Raw genomic sequence first — 23,804 nt, forward strand, 5'->3', positions numbered from 1 at the left:
CAGGCTTTTGAATACATAGTAAAGAATCAATAAATGACAGATATTGTGTACATGGAAATTCCCAGAACAATGAGGTAGTTACACAATAATTCTGGACCCACGCCCCTCACCCCCAACTCCCCAAACTGAATCCTAGCCAAACAGACAGAGTACTAAAGGAATAACCCAAACCACCAAGAAAAAGGACAAAAACAGAACAGCCCATCTTTTCCTAAGTAGGACCTTCTAAAGCTTCCCTGTGGGCAGCAAGGGGTGGGTACCAGGCTGCTCTAGGAAGATGAGCAGAAGCAGCTGGTGCCTCACGGGGAAGCACCGGCCAAAGCTCTCTGGTCCACCTGCAGCAGCAGTTTCTGCAGCGTGTCCTTCACCAGATTCTAGAAGCAGAAGAAATTCAGAGAAGCCGGGGGGCGGGGGGGGAAGCAATGAGAGTGCTTAACAGACTTTGCAATTATCTCCCCGAGACTGTTTAGAATGTAATGTTCCTCTCCGCCCCCTTTCCTTTTCACGCTGTAATTTTCTTCACAGAAAGAACACAATAGAGAACATATTCCAGACTTTCCAGAGCTTGCTACTAACCCCAGCAGCCAGACACAGGAACAGATAAGGGAGAGGGGGAAAAAAAATACAGGCATTTTTTCCCCCCCCTGCGAAGGTTTCACAGAGATGGGAAGCTAAGAAATCCAGTTAGGTTTGGACACTGCATTACACACCCACCTCATGGTTTCAGTATGATCTGTTCTTGACGCTCAGTACTCAGCAAATTTCAATAGCTCTTTTCCTTGCCAGGAGGCTCAGGGCTGTCCCTGGAATTTGCCCTCTACTTCCAGCCCCTGGAGATGACCAGGAGGCAGTCTGTGTTTGCTCCACCTGGATTCCTACATAAGTGTTTAATTGCCCACAATTTCTCTCCAGGAAGTGAGGAGAGACGCAGTGCTTGGGGTCAGGGCATCAGCTGTCTTTGGAAGAGCTCAGGACTGAGGTGTCAGAGGGCATGAGGATGCAGGATTCTTTCTCAGGTTTCTGCCTCCCCCGACTTCCTACCCAGCCTCCCATCTTTTCTCCCTTGCCTCTTCCCTGCCACTTTCTGTCTAGCCTTTCCCCAACCTTTCAGCCATAAGCTCAACTGAGCAGCCAGGCTGCGTTTTGACACATATCACCAAGTTGCTCTCTAGAAAGTTTGCATATTTCCTCCAGCAGAACATAAAGGAATGTGGAAAGAGAACATCTGATTTCTTATCTCTTTTCTTTTTACTCTTGTGGACCTGTCTGATGGAGTCATTTTCCCAGGATAGCTCTTAATGCTATTGGGTGCTCAGTCGTGTCTGACTCTTTGTGACCCCATGGACTGCAGCCCTCCAGACTCCTCTGTCCAGGGGGTTTTTCAGGCAAGAATACTGGAGCGGGTTGCCATTTCCTCCTCCTGGGGATCTTCCCTACCCAGGGATCGTCTCCTGCTTTAGAAGTTTAAAGCTGCCCTGCTAAACCTTTGCTCTTCAGAAGATTCCATCATCTCTGAGAGCAAAACACAATGATCACAACTGAGGGCTTCCTGGACCAGACAGGCCCCTGCTGCCCCACTAGCCGGTTAGTGATGCATGTGCATGTCCAGTCACGACGCACTTTGCCCAGATGACTTCAGAACAGCACATCCAAACCTGCCGGCTCAAGAGAAATAACAAATGTTTGTTGCTTACGCCATTGCCATGAACTGACTATATACCATGTGTCAAAAACTGCTAAATGCAGAGAACACAATGAATAAATAAGATCCCTGCTTTTGAATGGGCCACATGCATTCACAATGTGACTAAGATGGAAAAGTACTAAAATGTCAGTTTTACAAATGGGTAAAACAGCCATGATACAATGGTACAGTTTGCTTAAGTCGACAGTGTGATACTGTGGCTGCACTCAAAGAAGAATCCCAGAACTTGGCCATCCTTAATTTAAGCATTTTTTTCACAAGAAAATTGATAATCAGGGGAAAAATGGAAATAACACTTCCTTTTCAATCCCCACTTCTTAAATCACTTAAAAAATATTTGCAATTATTTTACAATGTGGACAGTATTAAAAAATTTCCCTAGCTTAGCTTATGGTTTATTTGGAGAGATGGAGCAAAAAGTCCAGAATTTCAATAACAACCAAGAGTTTAAGGGTAATGTTCACCAAATTCCCTTGTGGCTCAGCTGGTAAAGAATCCACCTGCAATGAGGGAGACCTGGGTTCGATCCCTGGGTTGGGATGATCCCCTGGAGAAGGTAAAGGCTACCCACTCCAGTATTCTGGCCTGGAGAATTCCATGGACAGTCCATGGGGTCACAAAGAGTCGGATACGACTGAGTGACTTTCACTTACTTATTCCTTTTATGCGTTTCTTTTGAGTTTTTGGCTTGTTGGTTTTGTTTTAACTTTATCTGAGGGCAAAACCAGAGCATTTCATATCTATAATGGAGAGGAGGAAAGATGCTGACCAAACACTCGTCATGTTCCAGCACCAGCCTAGGCCTGCCCTATTCCTAATGACTGACCCCTAACCCTAACCCTAACCCAAACCCAAACCCTAACCCTAATTTTTTGGGGGAGGCAGGTTTTGCTATTGATATGGAAGCTCAGAGAGGTTTAGTAACCTGCTAAAGATCACACAGTGAGTATGTAGAATAGAGTTAATAGAGTTTTTCAATTTAAAACCTACTCTTCCTCCCACCTCCCAATGCTAACATTCTTCCTTTTAAATCACCTAGATCAGTCCCTTTCCCAATGACTCAGGAATTGTCTTGGTGATGATTTTGAAAAGCCCTCAATGAGGGGAGAGAGGAGGGGAGCTACAGTCTTCCAGAAGAAGACTCATGCATTTGCAGCTGGAGAACAGTTAGAGTCACAGAGTTTATGGAGTCCTGGTGGGATAGATTAGCACTCGGGGTAGGTAATGACAGGGTTCACCAACATTCCTAGATTGAAGAGTTTATGCATGCCTCCCTACTTTCACCAGCTGTACTTGCCTCTGACTTAATTATATGCTCAGGGCACAGATGCCTCTAGAATTGCAGGCCATATCTCGCTTCCCAGGAAGGGTTATTGGTTAGATGACACTCAGCTCTTGGAATGCAGGGAGAAAATTGTTGTTGGCTGGTCTCTAAGTAGTGGATCTATATTTGAATCATTATAAGCCAAGATTCATTCACCTGAATCCTACCCTGCTTGAATCCCTAGACGTTTGTAGCTTTGTAGAGCGGACACCCTCTCTGCACTCAGCTCTCGAGTTGGGAGCTGGCAATATGGATTATGAATTCCTTTTCTATCTCTGACTTTGACTTGTGTAGGGAAGACCCCGAGAAATGTTGTGCATTCCTTTCTTATCTCTGACTTTGACTTGTGTAGGGAAGACCCCGAGAAATTTTGGGGGCAGAGCTGATGTTAGAAGGCAAGCGGAGGACTTGGAGTCAGAGCTGTGGGTTTGAAGCTTTGTCCTTGTATTGGTCCCTTTGCAATCTAATTATAGGATCTACTGCTCTGGTCCTAGGAGCTGGGGCAACCATAGGCTGTCTTCTCATCCCATAGTGATGAGAAGTAGGGCATGCAATCTTACTAACTGGTTGCATCATTTTAGAAAATTAGTTGGCCTTTCTCACCCTCAATTTCCTTATTTGTAAATGGGAGCTAACAAGAATGCCTTTCTCCAGAAGTTATGAGAATCTAATGAACTAGTGGCTATGAAAGCACTTTGTAAATTGTGAAGGGACCACTCTCCAAATTTCTGCATGGGTGGGGCCTGTTTTGGTTACGACCGACCAAGTGCTTTTACTTAAGTACTAAGTGCCTACTAACCACATGGCTGATGGGCAACGTGCTTGATGAAAGAATAAAAAAAGTTATGTTATTTAGCAAATCCTCTTCAGCTAGACAGCCTGCCCTGGTGACTCCGTGGTAAAGAATGTGCCTGTCAATGCAGAAGACTCGGGTTCAATCCCTGGGGGAAGATTCCCTAGAGTAGGAAATGGCAACCCACTCCAGTATTCTTGCCTGGGAAATCTCATGGACTGAGGAGCCTGGCGGGCTCCAGTCCATGGGGTCCCAAAGAGTCAGACACGACTTAGCAACTAAATAACAACTTCAGCTAGATGCTCAAAATTCTACTTTTTCTTTCTATAACCTGATTTACAGTGTATCTCCAGAGAGGATCTGGCTTCCTTGACCATGAGAAACTCTCATTGAGAGGAGCGCTGTGTCAGTTAACTATTGTTTTGACAAACCACCACAACATTCACACTAAAAAAAAAAAAATCCCAACCATTTATTATTAATGAGTCTATGGGTCAGCTGGATATTTCTGCAAATCTAGGCTGGGCTTGGCTGGGCTTATCTGTTCTCATGCATCAGATGCCAGCTGCTACGTCAGCTGGGGAGGGGCTGGTATAAGATGCCATCTGATGGGAAATCTCCAACTCTTCAACAGGCTGACCTGGGCTTCTGTTCATGGAGGTAGCATGTTTCCAAAAGACAGTAGAATTACTCAAGGCCTCTTGAAGTCTAGGCTCAGAACTGGTCCACTTCCTCCACATTTTATTTTCCAGAGCAAGGGTATAAGGCTAGCCTAAATTTTGGGCTTAGAAGTATAGACTTCACATTTCAAAATGTTATAGACACAGGGAGGATAGAAATTAGAATGTGTTTGCAATCAGTATTTCACATAACCTTTGGGCTAAGCTAGGGAAGTTATGCTGTAAACCAAGAAAAAGAAAAATGTGGATTCTCTCCTCACTTATCTCTTTGCCATCAATGCTGCCCAAAGAAGGACTACTTTCACGATCTCTGCTGCCTAGACGATAAAGGTAGCTCCAGCCACACCTGCCTGCCTGCAAACCAATTTGGCAAATATTTTTCTAGTGCCTTCTGTCTCCCTGGGGCTGTAAAACTCAGAAGAAGCAGACATTCTAAGAATACAGTCCTTCTCTCCTTTACCCCATCCTAGAAGGAGGTACAGACTTATCTGACCTATAAGAAAGATTGATAAATGCCTCTACATAATCTCATTGTAAACTACTCTCCATTTTGTCATCAAGGTTGTTTCATTTTTTTTTCAAAGTTATCTTAATAGGGTTTCTTGTGTTGCCTACAAACTAATGTTCCTATTTCTTCTTCTGAAATTCAAAGCTTTCATGAATTGTCCCCAATCTCTCTTTCTAGGCACTTGCCCCATTATTTCTGGGAAAGAAAGCAACACCTCCGTTGTATCAGAATCTTCAGCATTTCATAGTTTCCTGACTATTTGTTTGCAGGTAACTTTGTCTCTGCTTGTATATGCCCATTCTCATCTCTCCCTGTTACAGTCCCAACCATGCTATTGAGATCCTGCTCAATTATCAACCTCCTCCACAGAGCCTTTCTTTCCTAACCTATTTAAAATCAATTTCTTATTTTTCTTTGTTCCCCTAATCATTCTTCCCCCCCCCCCCACTATAATATCCTATTCTTGGGTTTTATACTACCCTGGATCGCAGTTCCCTGAGGCTGGGCCTTAGTGCTCTCACCTGAGTGTCCTCCAGTTTACTTGGAATGTCTTCCTCTTGCGAGGTGCTGAGTCAATGCTATTGACCTGATTGAATCTCTTCCCACTTAGCTCCACCAGCTCTGCAGCTTCGCTTCACATCTCAGAGCTGGCGAGAGACGCGATCACTTTCCAGGACTCCGTTTAGCCAGTAGCATAAGCGGCACTTCAGTTGGGCCTCCTCCTAGGCCACTGAATTGGCATGAGCTACAGGTCTAAAAAAAGCCCTGCCCTGTAACAGGGGGTCAGCTACTAATTGTAATTCCTCCTCTGGCTACTTTTCTGAGGCTCACATTGCTTGCTGACTTTATTTTTAGGTGTCTGGCAGTTTAAAAGAGGGCTACAACTGTCTTTGGTTTATTATTATACTATGAATGGTCCTTGGAAACCCAGAGCCCTGATGATAAGATGATTTGCTCTGATGAGGACTCTTTTTTAAGTTTAAAACCTCTTGTTTTAGATGAATGGCTTTCAGACATCAGTGTGAATCAGAACCACTGCGGTATTTGGAAGGCTGTGAATTCCTGGGTGTTATCTCCGATTTTTGCCTGAATTCTTAAGTCTGGGCTGGTTCTAGGATCATGTAATTTTCTCAGGCTCCCTAAGGAATTCTGCTGCCAGCCAGTCTTACTTTGAGAAAAACTATTGTAATACTATAAGCATCAGACAATGATAATGCTTCAGTACTGCAGCTGGGCAACTAAAGCGAAGCCAAAATTATCATCACGTCCCCGAGACCAGGGAGGTCTCCAGATATGTCTCCTCTCACCACGCTGCTCCTCTGCTCAAGGACTTGTGATGGCTCCATCTTCCCCTTCCTGGGTCTAGCCCAAACTCCTTCCCGTGCTGTTTCGGTCTCAGTTCAGCTGATCCCTGGGGTCTTACCTTCTGGGGGGAAGTGCTATTTCATTTCCCTCACTTTGTATTCTGCTTATTTTGGATTCCGTTTCTTCTTAGGAGTCACCAGATTTTTACTGAATGCCTTCAGTATATCAAACACTGTCCCACATATGGGGCTTCCCTGGTGGCTCAGAGGGTAAAGAATCTGCCTGCAATGCGGAAAAGTAGGATTCAGATCAGTCTTCAGGGATAAAAGCAACATCGTGCCTGTTGGTGCTGTAAATGAGTTTCTTTGTCTTGCCCAAGGTCACACAGCTGGTAAGGGGACTTCAAACCCAGAGTGACTGAGCCAAGGGCCACGGTCCTCTTACATGATGCCATGTTACTTATATGAAAGTGAAAGTGAAAGTTAAGTCGTTCAGTCGTGTCCGACTCTTTGCGACCCCGTGGACTGTAGCCCACCAGGCTCCTCTGTCCATGGGATTCTCCAGGCAAGAGTACTGGTGTGGGTTGCCATTTCCTTCTCCAGGGGATCTTCCTGACCCAGGGATCAAACCCAGGTCTCGAGTTGCCGGCCGACGCTTTAACCTATGTGAAGCTTATATGAAGCCGATTACAATTGTCTTCTTCCTTCACAGACTTACAGAATGAACTTATGGTTACCAGAAGAGAAGGGTAGGGGGAAGCGATAGGTAGGGAGGTTGGGATCAACATGAACACGCTGCTCTGTTTACAATAGATAATCCACAGTGTCCTACGTATAAGCGCAGAGAAGTCTGCTCAGTGTTAAGTGGCAGCCTAGATGGGAGGGGAGCTTGAGGAAGAAAGGATACATGTGTATGTGTATGGCCGAGTCACTTCACTGTGCTCCTGAAACTATCACAACGCTGTTGACTGGCTGTACTCCAATATAAAATAAAAAGTTAAAAAAACTAGTTGCATTCTTCTTTCGAAATTACAGACTGTAAACCCACAGGCTCCTCTGTCCATGGGATTTCCCAGGTAAGAATACTGGAGTGGGTAGCCATTTCCTTCTTCCAGGGATCTTCCCGATCCAGGGATTGAACCCAAATTTCCTGCATTGCAGGTGGATTCTTTACCACGGAGACACCTGGGAAGCCCCATGAAACCCCAGTTCTCTCATCTGTATATTGGGTGTGCATACCTAGCTCAAAGGTCGCTATGAGGAGAAAGGGCTAGAGGTATCATGCACCGTGACTGGCACAATCCAGATGATGAAGGGGTCCTATTGACTGGATACCATTTGCCTAGAAACAAACAATGAGTCTCTTCAGGCTGGGGACATGACAATTGTGTGGCTTTTGTGGAATAATGGGATGTACTGATCAGAATAAATTTTCTGGCATCATTGCATGATTTGCCCTTTTTCTTGCAGGTCAGAGGTATTATTCAAGGATAACCAATATTAGGAATCATTCTTCCGACTGGAAGTTTTTAATCTCCTCTTCAAAGAGTAATCTCAGGGCAGCCATAGCCATGGAGACAGAATGTGGGTGGATTAGCTCACATTAGCCACGCTCTGGATTAGAACTTACTTTCTGTGTTGGGGAGGAGAAAGGCTGTGGTCAGGAAAGATGAATGGACACAACTGTTTGGTCATGGTCTGCAGCGCCTTCTCCCCATGCCTTGATCAATCAGCCCCCTTGTATTGAAGACCCTCTGCTTCCATTTTTGAATGACTTGCAGCCTTTTTGTGTCGCCTTGGAGGGACTTCTCATCACTTGGGTGACCCCAAACTGTGATGCAGCTTGCAGCAGGCCCACAACGAAGAGGAGATTTATTTGTTTCTTTGTTCTTTCTAGGTAGCTGGAAGCAAAGGGTGTTTGGAGTGTTTCCTAAGAAGAGCTCCCTCGCCTGCACTTGCCCAGTTTTTCTTGCTCTGTCAAGGGTGGACAAAGCTGTTACTTACTGTCTCCCATGAGGAAAGAATGAAGTATGATGAGAATGAAGGGGAGGGCTTTGAAGTCAAGTCAGTGCGGATTCAGATCCTGGCTCAGTGGCAAAGCTCTGTCTGCTTCAGTTTTCCCAAACTGTAAAATGAGGGTGATGGTGAGTGCCTCATAAGGGTATGAGAAGGATTAAAAATAGTTACAGCAAACATCAGATGTGGAGCGAGACCACTGTACACGGCGTGCATGCATGCTAAGTCCCTTCGGTCATGTTAGACTGTAGCCTGGAGGCTCCCCTGTCCATGGGGATTCTTCAGGCAAGAATACTGGAGAGGATGGCTGTGCCCTCCTCCAGGAGATCTTCCTGACCCAGGGATTGAATCCACATCTCTTACGTCTCCAGCAATGGCAGGCAGGTTCTTTATCACTAGCACTACCTGGGAAGCAGGAAAGAACAAAAACCAGATTCAGAATCTCAGCGTTCACAGTAGTGGCTGGTTCCTCATTTCAGTTCAGTCGACATTTATTTTGTGTGAGCCTTGTGTGTCTTAGGGTACTAGGTTAGCCTCTGAGGGTATAAATATGATGGAGATCTGGTTCTCATGGCGAGCTCATGGTGAATCTATGACTAGTGTTTATATAGTACCAGGGTGCCAGGAAGAAATCAGAGCCCAGGTGATTTAAAGGACTCACATGGGGTCAATAGCTGGTTGTATATATAAAATCAGCTATGATATGGTATTATATCCCCAGCTTTGTCCACAGACCAGCAGCTTTTGTTCTAAGAAAAGAGCAGGGACAATTACATCATTGTGAACATAAGCTACCCTGAGATCAGACCATAGGAGATTATTGAATATAACTAACCAAATAAAAGCTAACCAGAGGATAAAATCTGATCACACTGGAGGATGGAGTCATCGTTTGCCAAGATTGAGCTCCTCATCTGCTGGCCTGGGGAGGCCTTGACTGACTGTTCCCTTCCAGGCCCATCAAACAGGTCACTCTGATGATCTAAGAGATGAGCCTGTGTTGATGTCAGCCTCCCCCGGGCACATGGGCCCATTATCACATGCACTTGACTTTCACTCCCTAATGCTGCAGCGTCACAGCTCAGGAGTGACTTAGCAAGGGTGTGACTTTGTTTCTACTTCAGAGAGGGATCTGGTTTTCTCAGGACAAATGTTCCCTTGTCCACCCAGGTGTATGAAGTCACACGTTTCAGCCATTTCTGGCCTGATTTAAGAGAATTAGGATGATGATTGATCTTGGCATCTGTGGATTTCCTTTTTTCCCTCTAAATCTCATTATGAAAATGGTCACATGTACAAAAATGTTTAAAGTATTCATATACCAATCACCATGATTCTACCACAATGTTCTGATATTACTTACTTGAGTTTTTACAAATTTTTCCAAGGTGAGGAAGGCGTCCATCCTATTCTGGGGATTTGCAAACAGGTTTAATGATTTTAAAGTAAAAGCTTCCTGGGCTGTGCCCTTCCATTTTGTAGGAAGAACATGTTAATAGGAGATATTGGTAGGAAAATACGTTTGAAATAAGACTATGATTAATGCTTAATATTTCAAATGAGGTTGTCAAAATAACTTCAAAGTCAACATACTTTAAATTTAACATGTTACTGAATGCTCTCTCTGTGCCAGGCACTGGGCCTGTTGACTGCATTATCCGCAGACTTGCCAACCTGAACTGTGCCCATAAATGATGCTGTGCAATCATGTATCCTTCCTGGGTGCAACTTGAACAGTTGACCTGTTTACTTCTTCTGTTCTCTCAGCTCAAGGCCTGAGTCATTTCATTAAATGAGTCTTCTGCCTTGGCCCTTTCCCAGCCAACAGCTGCAAGGTACCAGATTGGCATGAAGCAGGTGAGTAAAGTTAGCTTAAATTTAGCATCACAGAAATCTGTTCCTATGGGCTCCTAGGAACCACTCAGTGTCCTCAGGACAGGGTAGTCACCTACACAGCCACTAGTCCCAGGAGGGAGCCTTTCTTTCAGAGATTAACAAGGGCAGCATGGTTTTTCTTTAGTCATCATACTCCCTTGTTTAGAAAATAACAATAATCAATGGGCAGAACCAGAGAACTATGGTAACACAAGGAAATGAAACATGCACTTTCCATACATTTTCATAGAGTCCCAAGCCCACTCTGTAAGGAAAGAGCTCTTAGTATTCCCATTTTGCTATGTGGTAGGTGACCTGTGTTGGTTTGTCTAGGAATTTCCCATGTTTCACACTGGAAGTTCCACACCTTCAAAATCTTTGTGTCTTGGACCAGCCAGGACATCTGGTCACCTGTGGTGGATCTGAGATTCTGCATCTACTGCAAAAAGTATCCTTATGAACTTTGCCTTCTCTTGCCTCTCCTTCATATTGTCTTTTGATCATTCAACCACACTGTAATTTGGGGATGTTATACCCATTTTACTGATGGGAAATGGAAGCTTAGAGAGAATAGTGACTTGCCTAGTGACTAAGCAGTGACAGAAGCAGGTTTGGACTCCAGCTTTCTTGGGCTCTGGGCACCTTTATACAAGTCCAGTTGAAAGGTAAAGAGTGGCAGGTGTGAAGAAGAGGCAGTGTCTTCTCTGGGGACTCTGTCACCTGCTCTCGAGTCTCCAATAATTCGTCTACCTCTGTTCAACAGAGTCAAATTTGTTCCTTTTTATGGCTGAGTAATATGCCACTGTTACATTGTTATATATATATATATGCTACTGCTACTGCTAAGTCACTTCAGTCATGTCAGACTCTGTGCGACCCCATCCCTGGGATTCTCTAGGCAAGAACACTGGAGTGGGTTGCCATTTCCTTCTCCAATGCATAAAAGTGAAAAGTGGAAGTGAAGTTGCTCAGTCATGTCCGACTCTTTATGACCCCATGGACTGCAGCCCACCAGGCTCCTCCGTCCATGGGATTTTCCAGGCAAGAGTACTGGAGTGGGGTGCCATATATGTATACATACCACAACTTCTTTATCCATTCATCTGTCAATGGACATCTAGGTGGCTCCCATGCCCTGACTATTGTAAATTACACGGAGTGAAGTAAGTCAGAAAGGGAAAAGCAAATATTGTATATTAACACATAAATATGGAATCTAGAAAAGTGGTACTGATGAACCTATCTTCAGGACAGGAATGGAGACACAGATGTAGAGAATGGACTTGTGGGCCCGGCCGTGGAAGGAGAAGGTGGGACCAATCAGGAGAGTGGCATGGAAATACACACACCACCACGTGTAAAGCAGGCAGCTGGTGGGAAGCTGCTGTGGAGCCCAGGCAGCTCAGCTCTGTGCTCTGTGATGACCTAGAGGGTGGGCTGGGGGCGGGGGTGGGAGGGAGGCTCAAGGGGGAGGGGATATATGTATACTTATGACTGAGTCATGAAATTGTATGGCAGAAAACAACACAAACCAACACAACATTGTAAAGCAATTATCCTCCAGTTGAAAAACAGGAAAGTGTCTCCAGCAAAATTTCATTTTCAGACATTTAACTCTTTATTCCAAACGACTTCATGGATTTCTGACCCTGGCATGTTGCAAAACAGCAGGGAAGGGATATGGTGGAGGATGCCAGTAAGGATAGCTGGAACCCAGGGGATGCTGTGTAGAACAAACAGTGGTCCAGCCATCATCATGAGGAGCCCAGCACACAGCCTAGACTTTGGTGTCAAGGCCTCGTGAGGGAGGGCCTGCTCAGAGAGGGCGGGAGACCCCGAGCGAGGAGGGGCCAGAGGGCAGGGCTGGACCTCTTTTCACCCAGCAGCCTAGCTGTCTGAGAGAAGAGCCTTCCTTCGTGCGAGTCTGACTTGACCTGGCAGCCTGGACCAGCTGGCAGGAGAGAGTCCTCCACGGGGAGAGTCCTCTGTCCTAAGAACGCCCTTCATAAACGTGTCTATCTTGTTCTTTTTTCTCCCAGTGCATTTAAACACATCATATTTGAAACAGGTTGCTGATGCCCTGCATTTTATCCATCCTGTCATCCAACATTTACTGTAAGCCCACTGTGTACCAGGGACCTGTGTGAAGTACTGGGGAGGGAGGGATCAATAAAACATGGCTTTTCTCTTAAAAAGTGATGATTCATTGAGAAGACAGTGATGGAAGCAACTCATCGTGCTGTGTGAAAGAGCAGAGGGCTTGGACTCTTCACATACCTGTTTCCATCCTGAATCTGTTACTCTGATGAAGCTACTTAAAACTTTCTCTGAGCCTCCGCCTTATCATCTGTAAAATGGGGGTATTAATTACACAATTGCTGTGAGGATAACATGTAAAGATACATGTTTAGTGTTAAGTCTGGTGTCTGTTACATAGTGATTACTCAGTTCATGAGATTTTATTTTTCTAGTTTTACCACTCACCAGCTCTGCAAGCTAGTTTATTTTTCTGTGCATCAGTTTCCATTCTGTAAAGTGGGTATCATAACAGTAGCTGTCTTTTAAGTATGTTGTGATAATTAAATCAGATAATACATGCAAAGCACTTAGAACAATGCCTGGTATACGATATAAATTGAATAGACAATAGTGATTATTACTAATGCTAATAGTAACACATGCTACAACAGATGTGGACAGAAAGTAAGATATTTAGGAGAGAATTCTAGGAAAATGGGTCAGAATGCATTCCAAGGAAAGGGGCAGCTTATATAAGATATGAGAGGTGTGAAGAAGCACATTCTAAAGAACTCGGTCAAATTGGGAGATCAGAGTCAGAGGGCAGTGGGCAGAGGGTGGATGGGCTCTAGAATGAGCCAGAATCCAGGTTCTGCCAGTTATTAGCTAGTGACTTAACCTGTCCAAGCTTCGGTCTCCTTATCAGTCACAGATTGCTAATGGTTTCTGCTTTTTGATGTAAGTTTCAGGATGAAGAGACATAACTTCTGTAATTGCTTAGCCAGAGCCTGGCACTAGGGAGGCCCTTAATAAGAAGCAACTAATTATTACTCTTTTCACTAGAGAAGGTGACAAAGGGTGTAAGGGGAACAACAGACGGAGACCATGCTGTGGAGATAAATCATGATCAGATTGAAAAGAGCAGGTTATAACAATCTAAAAAATGGGGACTTTTTTCCCCCCTGGAAGTCTTGGGGGAGCACAATCTTCATGACTCATGTTGGTGCTGTCTCTTTTTTAAAATTACTGTTTTAAATGGAAATATAGCTGTCTTCCAATATTATACTGAGTGCTAAGTCACTTCAGTCATGTCCGACTCTGCGACCCTACGGACTGTAGTCCACCAAGCTCCTCTGTCCGTGGGATTCTCCAGGCAAGACAACTGGAGTGGGTTGCCATGCCCTCTTCAGGAGATCTTCCCAACCCAGAGATTGAACCCGAGTCTGTTACAATGCCTGCATTGGCAGCCAGGTTATTTACCACCAGCCCTACCTGGAAAGACCCCCGCAGTATTATATTCATTTCAGGTATACAATATAGTGACTCCATACTTTTACAGGCGACACGCCATACTGATTTACTCTAGCATTATTGGCCGTATTCCCTGTGCTGTACTTCACAGCCCTGTAACTTGTTTGTTTGACAACCGCCAGCTTGCACCTCCTGGACTCTTTCTAAATGCTCCTCTTCGCCCCTGGGCCCAGCTTCTGAGCTCACATTCCCTCGGTTCCATCAGAGTCTAAATTTACCCTCATTGTAATTATTCACACTGTGTCCCATCAGCTTGTGAGCAGCAGAGCTGACAGCGGCCAAAACTGAGAGCGGGGAGGGAGAGAGGGAGGGGGGACAGAAAAGAAGAGAAAAAAAGAAAGAAAACTTCACAGAGTAGGGCTGCCCAGTGTCAACTGCAAGTTGCGGGCATGGACCAGTTCCCCCCTGAAATAACTCCTAAGGACAGAGCTGGCTCATGTGTCTTCGAACATTAAAATTAGAGTGAACCAAGATTAAATGCTCCCGAGAAACTGACCAGCCTAACATTTTTCTCCTCCCTCTCTCTTTTTATAACTATGACCACAGTAGTAATTCAATTGGAAACATATCCCGTCCCTGATTGCTCCAACGCTGGCAGTAGATCATTCCCAGGGCTTGATATTTTTATTAAATGCACACTGCTGTTATTTTCTGCTGGGACTAAAAATACCTCTGACTGAGCAGCAAAGACTCAGTGGGGGCCTCCTCCCTGTTCTCTCAGAGGCCAGGACGAAGGGAGGAAGAGTAGATTGATGGGCCTGTCAATTAATTTAGGCAGCAGCTCGTTTCCAAGGAAAACTGCCCCAGATACTAACAGAACTGTAAACATAAAGATGGGGCTTCAGGCTGACAGGATGAATAACGGGAACCTACATCCCTAACCTCATTTAGACCAGTCTTTTCTCACTTCCGGCTACCCCACCACGTCACCGTTTCGGGACACTTGTAGTTTCGGCGCGTGCTGCTGCCGTGGCTGGAAAGCTATGTTCCCCTTCCTCTTGTGCGTTTGTGATCGTCTCTTAGTTCCAGCTCATCACCATCACATTTTCCGCGCCCTGGTCCAATTGAGGTGCTCCTGCCTGATTCTCCTGCTCATTTTGCTTACTCCTGCCAAAACTCACCTTCTGCATTATCATTGATGGGTTTATGTCTGTCTGCCTGTTAGACCTTTACCTTCTTGAGAAAGGGGTTGTGTCTTCTCTTAAAAAAAAAAAAATTATTTATTTGCCTGCACTGGTTCTTAGTTATGGCATGTGGAATCTTTAATTGCAACATGTGGGATCTAGTTCCTTGATGGAACTTGATCTGTTCTGGGAATGAACCTGGGACCCTGCATTGGGAGCATGGAGTCTCAGCCACTGGACCACCAGGGAAATACCTTCCTGGCACAGAGCTGGGCCCCACAGGGCTGGGGTAGGGTGAGACAAGGGAGGCATTATGGACACAAAATTAAGGGAGTGTAGCTTTCAGGTGCTGACACTGAACTTAAACAATTCTGAGAGTGAGTGTCCCTTTAAAGTTTGCACCCAAGGCTCCTAGCTTGTCTCATCCTAGTCCCTGCCCTGGGGCCAAAGTGGTCAAAAATGATTCTTGGGTGCAGCTTTTTCCTCTGGGAAGCTCTGTCCTGTCTATTGGCTTTTATGACAGCGCACCCTTCTGGTTTTTCTCCTCCCAGATCCTTCTCTGTTCCTCCTTGACTTCTTCCTCCATCTGCTCCTGAGACGTTGCTAATGAGATGCTGCTCCTCCAAGCTCTCACAATATTGTCGGTGTACGACCCATCTGCTCCTTCACTCACTCATTCATTTACTCTGGCACTAGCTGCAGAGGCCTGACCTGGCTCCAGGGACTGTTTGTAGGTGTTTCTAATATGGCAGAAAGGAAGCAGAGAATGCCTTTGCCTTCATGGAACTTACATTTTAATGGAGCGTGCAGAGGTCAGAATAGAGCATGTATCATAAAATGTTAGTTGTTTTGTTGTTCTATAATCTTTAAGAGCAAGGGCCTTACTTTATTCAGTTCAGCTTCTCACAGTGTCTAATAACCCATTATGATGCTCAACACATGGATCAATCAATGAGCACTTGAATGAATGAATGATTGAATGGAGACCGAGCTTATTTTATTAAATTTTTTTTCTTAACTTTAAAAAAATTTATTTGGAGACCCAGTTAATTATTTATTTTTTTATTTTCTTAAACATTTTTTTTTATTTGAAGGATGATTGATTTACAATATTGTGTTAATTTCTGCTGTATAGGAAACTGAATCAGCTACACACAGACACACACACACACACAACAGACACACACACACACATATACACACACATATATCCCCTCCCTCTTGGATCTCCCTCCCAAGTCCAACCCATTTAGGTCATCGTGGAGCCCCGAGCTGAGCGCTCTGTGCCATAGAGCAGCTCCCCACTGGCTGTCTATTTTACACATGGTGGTGTATATATGTCAATGCTATTCTCTCAATTCATCCCACACTCTTCTTCCCCTGCTGTGTACACAAGCCTGTTCTCTACGTGGAAACCCAATTTAAAAGCAAATCAACCCTGAATAAATGCAAATAGCTTCCCTAAATTCCTTGGGCAAATTTTAATGAATTAATTAGTTATTAATTACTAGCTATTTCATTAGTTCATTCATTCATTCAACAAATGTTTATTGAGTGCCTCCCCTGTGCCTGGATATGTTTGAAGCACCTTGAAAACACCTGTCATGGCACCCTGCACAGTTTTTCAATTATTTGTTTATTTGCCTGTCTCCAGGATTCCTCAAGGAATGCTCAAAGAGCTCAAGGAATTCTCAAAGGAATTCCTCAAAGAGCTTGCCTAATTCATCTCTGGATCCTTTGACTTAACACAATACCTGGTACCTCGTTGGTGCTGAACAAAAGTTCCTTGAATGAGAAGTAAAAGTTTAATAATTTACAGAGGAAAGAAATAACTGCAGCATAACAAGGAGGGTGGGTGGCTTCTACTTCTCTGAAAATTCCTGGGTTGAGGTTTTATTTATCTTAAAGTGGGCTTCCCATGTGGCGCTAGTGGTAAAGAACCCACCAACCAAGGCAGGAGACATCAGAGATGTGGGTTCGATCCCTAGGTTGGGAAGATTTCCTGAAGGAGATCATGGCAACCCACTCCAGTATTCTTGCCTGGAGAATCCCATGGACAGAGGAACATGGTGGGCTACAGTCCATAGTGTTGCAAAGAGTTGGACATGACTGAAGCAACTTAGCACACGTGCGTAATAAAATGGAGCAAATACCTAGGTTTGGAAGGAATCTTCATCCTCTCACAACTTTCTACTTTCCTTCCAACAACTTTCTACTTTCGGTGACTTTAGAATATCATTTTTGTCCCCCAGAATTACAATGATTTTAGAGGACAACTTTGTAAAAGTCAGGGAGATTCTGAGCAACCCTCTTAATCTATAATACAGAGCTTCTAGTGCAACAGCTCGCTGAGAACTTCTCTCTGCTATCACAGAAAGTAGTTTCCAAATGGACTGTTACAAACCCTTTGAGAAGATTCCAAACCTACCTCTCTATTGAGACTTAGGCCCCAGTCTTAGAGTTGTGCCTAACTCACAGTGTGACCTCAAATACACCACTTCTTTCTGAAGCTAGATTTCCTTTCTGGAAAAGGAGATTATGCTTTTTAGTTGCACAAATTCCCCTACAATTCTGATCCTTGAAGGAGTCCACATGTCTTCTCCTCCACTCTGGGGGCTAGTTCAGGAGCATCCTTCTTTTGGCTTCTAATTGCTTAGGCAGGGGTCCCCAACCTCCAGGATCTAGTGCTTGATGATGTGAGATGGAGCTGATGTCATAACAGAAGAAATAAAGTACACAATAAACGCAATGTGCTGGAATCATGCCGAAACCATCCTCCCACCCCAATCTGTGGAAAAATTGTCTTCCACGAAACCAATCCCTGGGATCAAAAAGGTTGGGGACTGCTGGCTTAATGGAGACAAAAACTGATCTTCAGAGGAAGTATTCTTTGCTATCCCAAGATGGTCAGTTCCCAGACATTTACTGAGCATTTACTATTTATAAGATCTGCTAAAGGTGGGTGGTATTGCAAAGACTGTATTTCTACCCCCAATAAAGCTGTTGTTGAACTGTTTCCATCACTTAATGAAATCCCAGGAATATGTTATGATGTAGTTGACATCAAGCAGAGGTGAAAGAAAAGTCACAGCAGTGAGCTTTAATTAGGGAATCACAGTCTAACTGAGAATCAAACACCAGAGCAAGGGCTCAATACACTCTTTAGAGACACCATTACAGAAAGGCTCTTTCTGAAGGGCATCCCAGATCCATTATTTAGGAATCAAGAGGAAGGAAATCCCTGAAAACCTAATTAATTGGGAGAAGGGTTTAGGAACAGGGTGGAACTTGGATTTGATTCCAAAGGATGGGGGCCAAAGTTGGTGAGGAGAGAAAAACCTCTAAAGTGAGCAGGGACCCATTCTGTGCACTGGTTTATCAGTTCATTAAACCCATGATCAGAAGCACAGGTCTTCTGTGAGATCTTGGGTGGATCTGAGTCTGGGATCTGGGTCCAAGACTCAGGATTGGCTGGGGGTAGAACCAGACATCTCATTAGTATTGTGGTCATATGTGTGACATCCATCAAGGTCTTGTGTGGGCAGGTACCTTAGATGAAATTTTTCTACCTTCTCTCTGCCTCCGAGTGAGTTTTACTGTAGTAGAGTCTCTTGTAGGAGGGGAAGAGAAACACCTCCTTTCTCTGCAAGATCAGGAAGAGACCCAACACTCACTGGCCTTTTCTACCTCACTCTTAGGCTTATTTCTGCTTTTTGAGTCTTGATACTCAAAGGATGTGAGAGATCCTGTGAGCAGGAGTCCTTTGCAATGAAAAGTGAATAAAACCTGTCTGCTTATTTGGAAGATAATTAACTGAGAGGTCTTGGAGGTAAGATATGTTGGTTTCTATTATTAGAGTCAGAAATTTGGCTTATAAAAAAAATCCTTACTATAAGATAATGTATGTGTGTGTCTATGAGTATGGTTGTGGTTGAGGTGTTTGTCTGCAAGTGTTCGTATGCATTTTGGTGGCCATTGGTTATTTTCTATTAAAATTGATAAAAAGGGGAGTTATACAAAACGGTAAGCTCCTAATAAGTTGGAGTAATTAACAATTTTTGAAAATTCTGGCTGATTCACTTGTCTGTATACCTGAAACTAACACAACATTATAAATCAACCATACTCCAATAAAAGTTTTAATAAAATTGCTAATAAGATATATATTTTTTAATTGTGGCAAAAGACACATGACATAAAACACCATTTTAATTTCAATGATTTTTAAGTGTATAGTTCAATGGCATTAAGTACGTCCACATGGTTGTACAACCATCTCTTAAACTTTTATTCATCTTCCCAAACTGAAACTCTACTGCTGAGCAATAACTCGCCATTCCTCTCTACCCACAGTAGTCTGATAACTATTCTGTTTTCTGTCTATAAAACTAAATACTTCAGGTATCCCAGACAAGTGCATTCATATGAGTCACTAGCTTATTTCATTTGGCATAATACTCATAGTGTTCATTCATATTGTAGCATGTGTCAGAATTTCCTTCTTTTTTAAGGCTCAATAATATTCTGTAGTATGTATATGCTGCATTTTGTTTATTCATTTACCTGTTGAAGGACATTTGGCTTGCTTTTACCTTTTGGTTATTATAAACAATTCTGCTATGAACATGAGTATACACGTATCTTCTTTGGGGTATATACCTAGGAGTGGAATTGCTGGATTCTATGGTAATTTTACTTTTCATTTTTTTGAAGAATCACCATACCATTTTTCACAGCAACTGTACCATTTAACATTCCTATCAGCAATGCACAACATTCTAATTTCTCTGCATCCTCTCCAATAGCTATTATTTTCTGGGTTTTTTGTCCTTGTTTTTGTTTTTTATAATATCCATGCTAATGGGTATGAAATGATATCTCATTGTGGTTTTGATTTCTATTTCTCTATAGATTAGTGATATGGAATATTGTTTCATGTGCTTCTTTTTTTCCCGTTTCTATTTTTGCCTTCGATTTAAAACTAAGCTCTTCTTTTGAACCACTAAACGAATTTGTTCTGAAAAGCAATTCATTTAAATTCAGTATTGTTCAGCGCAACTCTACAGGCATTTACGGTACACATACTCTGTGCAAGATTTGGCATCATGCTTTCTCTAGGACTCTGGGTTGCTCTTTTGGGACAATCATCTAATTAGGGGAGATCCATAGATACATAAAAGTAAGCCATGGTCAATGGCTACAATGAAGATGGTCAAATTACTGTATAAGTGAAGCACAGATTATTGTTGGAATACATAGGTCAACCCTTAGAAGACTCTTCAAATGATTGATTGATTCATTCATTTATTCAGTAAATACTTACCAAATATCTGATGTATTTCAGGGAATGTGCCAGATACAGGAAATGTAAAAAAGAAAAATCTCTAGTCTAATCCTGTGCCTTTATGATGATCAACTTTCTCCTTTATCGCCAAGTCATCACCAGAGAATTGAAGATCCCGACAAATGACCCTCCTGTTTTCTACCCTACTTTCGCTCTGTCCTAAGCCTTTCTACCATATTTCACATCACACTTCACTTCCTGCTTATTCTTTAATACCGTGGCTGAGGACATCTATCTTCATATTTTACCTCTGGGTTTACAACACCGATTGTGTCTGTCTTGGTCTTCCTGTGGTGACCTTCCTTGTTTCTGATTTGCATACAACCACTTAACCTATGGGCTTCCTAGGTGGCGCAGTGGTAAAAAATCTGCCTGCCAATGCAGGAGATGCGAGAGATATAGATTCGACCCCTGGGTTGGGAAGATCCCTTGGAGGAGGAAATGGCAACCCACTCCTGTATTCTTGCCTGGACAATTCTATGGACAGGGGAGTCTGGTGGGCTTCAGTCCCTGCAGTTGCAAAGAGTCAGACACAGTTGAGCGATTGAGAATGCATGCATGAGTATCTGCTGTGCGTAAACACGTGGTCTGCTCCAGCATCCGAGGGGTGGGGACTTCCCCAGAGCTGGAAGCCTCTTGTCCTCTAGGAAACATAATTTGACAATTCCTACCTCGAAGGGGATCACAGCTTGTTGTGAAAGTGATGTGTTAATGTATCAACACAGTGCAACATGCACAGTACTGGAATAGAAAGGCATTTGCAGAACAATTTGTGAACACAGAGGCCAGTTATGGAAGCTCTTACCAAAAGGACCTTTGAGCTGAGTTTTGCAGCAAGGGATGCACTTTGACCTAGCTGTAGCATTTAGTGTTTAGTATTTATTTACGTATTTAGTATGCAGCATTTAGTGCTAATGACAGGGACATTTATTAAAATGGTATAATAATTCCTAATTTTTATGGGAAATTGCAAAGTCATACTTTCTGACCAGATGTACCTTCTCACCCGACCAAGACCAACTCATTGAGTGTTATTTTCAGTTAGTGCTTGATGACTTCTGCTAATAGGGATGAAGAGGTATGAGGCTGTGATCTATACTTAGATATGTGTTCTCCAGCCCGGGGCTGTCCTTTAACAGCAGAGCCTTGTGTATTAGTTGGGGGAGTACAGATGTCCAGATGAGATCCTCTGATGATGTGGTAAACAGCTTGGAAACTTTTGATACCAAAATATAAAAGTTATCTATACTATTTCCACACTGGTTCCGGTTGGTTGATTAGGTGGTGCAGAGAAAACATCGTGAGCCAAAAAGCACCACTTTAGATATTTGCATGTTGGTTGTTGTATAAGATTTCCTACATTTAATGCAAAAATTGAATGAAGCCATCAGAATATGTATCTGAGTCATTTGAAAAGTGAATGCTATAGATTTGCCACATGTCAGGAAATAGCTGCGCATCCTGTACCTTCAAGTGGATGCTTTAGTACTTGTTCTCATTTTAGTATCACTGCTTAGTTAGCATATTTTGGTGGGGGTGGAAAAAGCCATTTCATGGATGTGCGTGGCAACCATCCTGAACGTAAGAAAAACCTACATTTCAGATCCTGCTCCCTCACTGCCTGGTGACTAAGTGAACTTAGACAAGTCCCTAGATGGACATGGGGAATAAGTTGGCATTGCTGTTTTCTAACTTTGTCACCAGAAAATAGAAATTGAGTTAGGATAGCAAGAAACAGGCTGGGCACAAAGAGACCTTTGATGTCACTAAACATTCCATCCATGCAGTATATAATTAAGAGAACCCAAATGTAACAAGTTTATTAATAGTAGTAACAAGGATATTAACTCAGATTTACAAGAGTCCCTCAAAACATGTTCTGAAATCTCATGAGAAGACTAAATAATTAGCATCTTTAACGTTGGTTCATTGATTTATGATGCTCTTAACAAGGACCTATTGAGGGGATAAAATGTTAATTGCACTCTCAAGCCTAATGATAATAGATATTATGTTGACTACCTACTGAGGGTTAGGTACTTTGTAAACAGTTGATATTCATCATCTAATTTAATACTTACCACCAACCTCATGAGGTTGACACTACTATTCTTATCCCTATTTTGCAATGGAGGAAATTGAGGTTTGGCAGGGTTAAGTAACTTGCCCCAAATCTAATGACTGTTAAGCAGCAGAGACCTACCCTGTCTGATGTCACAGCTGCTGCTCTGGGATTGCCTACTCAATTCCTTGCATGATCAGAATGCTGAACTACTGGTTTGCACCTATGGTGTTCCCTAGAATTTCAGATTTGAGAAAGATCCTTTCTTTCAACATCTAAACAATGAATATTTCCCTCCTTGAAATCAATGAGGAAACATCTTTCTTCCAAGAAATAGCCTTTATCTGTCACTCCTCAGGTCAAAGCTTCTCTCTGTGGTTTCCTTTAGCTTTAGGATAAAGTCCTAGCTCCATAATGAGCATTTAGTGACCTTCTAGGACTTTTCCCCATTTAACTGTCCAGTGTGAGTGCTGTATCCTAACCCAGACTCCCCGTTCAGGTCAAACAGGTCTAGTCATTGCCCTTGAATCACCTCCTTTCTCCTGCCACCCTACTGACTTAGGAGAGTTCCTGTCCATCCTCTCTGTATATCTAAAATATGTCCATTTGAAAGTGCTCATTTGCTAGGTCCCTCTCAGTTCCCAGTCCTTGGGTAGCCCAGTCTTGACATGTCAAGACATCAATTTCAAAGTAGTCTATATAGTCATTCATTTATGCACTTATTTCCTCAGTATATATTGAGCATCTGAGTTGGTGATGGACAGGGAGGCCTGGCGTGCTGCGATTCATGGGGTCGCAGAGTCGGATACGACTGAGCGACTGAACTGAACTGAATTGATGTGCTTTTATGCTATGAGTGGTCTCATAAACTAGATAACATTACTGTCATAGCTGTTTTTTAAAATTATGATTAATTTTTGTAAATGCACAGCAACCTTCCTGATAGTAGATCATATTTTCTCATCTTAAGTGAGAAAGAGAAAAACAAATATTGTCTATTAACACCCTGGTGGCAACTGTGGTAAAGAACCTGCCTGCCAATGCCCGAAATGTAAGAGATGTGGGTTTGATCCCTGGGTCGGGAAGATCCCCTGGAGGAGGAAATGGCAACCCATTCCAGGATTCTTGCCTGAAGAATCCCATGGACAGACGAGCCTGGTGGGCTACAGTCAATGGGGTTGCGAAGAGTCGGACATGACTGAAGTGACTTAGCACACACACAACACGTATGTCTGGAATCTACAGAAAGGCAGGATTGGAGACACAGATGTAGAGAACTGACTGGTGGACGCAGCAGGGGAAGGGGAGGGGGGACTGACTGAGGGGGTAACACTGACATGTGCACACTGCCGGGCGTATAATAGATGGCTAGAGGGAAGCCCCTGTATGGCACAGGAAGCTCTGTGATGACTCAGGGGGGTGCGATGGGCAGGGAGGGAGGCTCACCAGAGAGGAGATATATGTACGTATATAAAAATTCACCTCATTGCGCAGCAGAAACTACTGCAGGCCTGTAAGCA

The 23,804-nt window shown here is 43.5% G+C and overlaps 1 long non-coding RNA gene across 1 annotated transcript in view; it reads left to right on the forward strand.

Moving 5' to 3' along the window:
- LOC122451514 overlaps nt 1–23,804 on the forward strand; it is a 98,825-nt gene that overhangs the window by 20,888 nt on the left and 54,133 nt on the right. The window contains exons 4-6 of the long non-coding RNA XR_006272425.1: nt 8,212–8,458; nt 10,098–10,187; nt 18,577–18,707. This is a non-coding gene — a long non-coding RNA (uncharacterized LOC122451514). The remainder of the gene's footprint in view (nt 1–8,211; nt 8,459–10,097; nt 10,188–18,576; nt 18,708–23,804) is intronic.

This window comes from Cervus canadensis, chromosome 12, assembly GCF_019320065.1.
Source record: "Cervus canadensis isolate Bull #8, Minnesota chromosome 12, ASM1932006v1, whole genome shotgun sequence".
NCBI classification, from domain to species: Eukaryota; Metazoa; Chordata; class Mammalia; order Artiodactyla; family Cervidae; genus Cervus; species Cervus canadensis.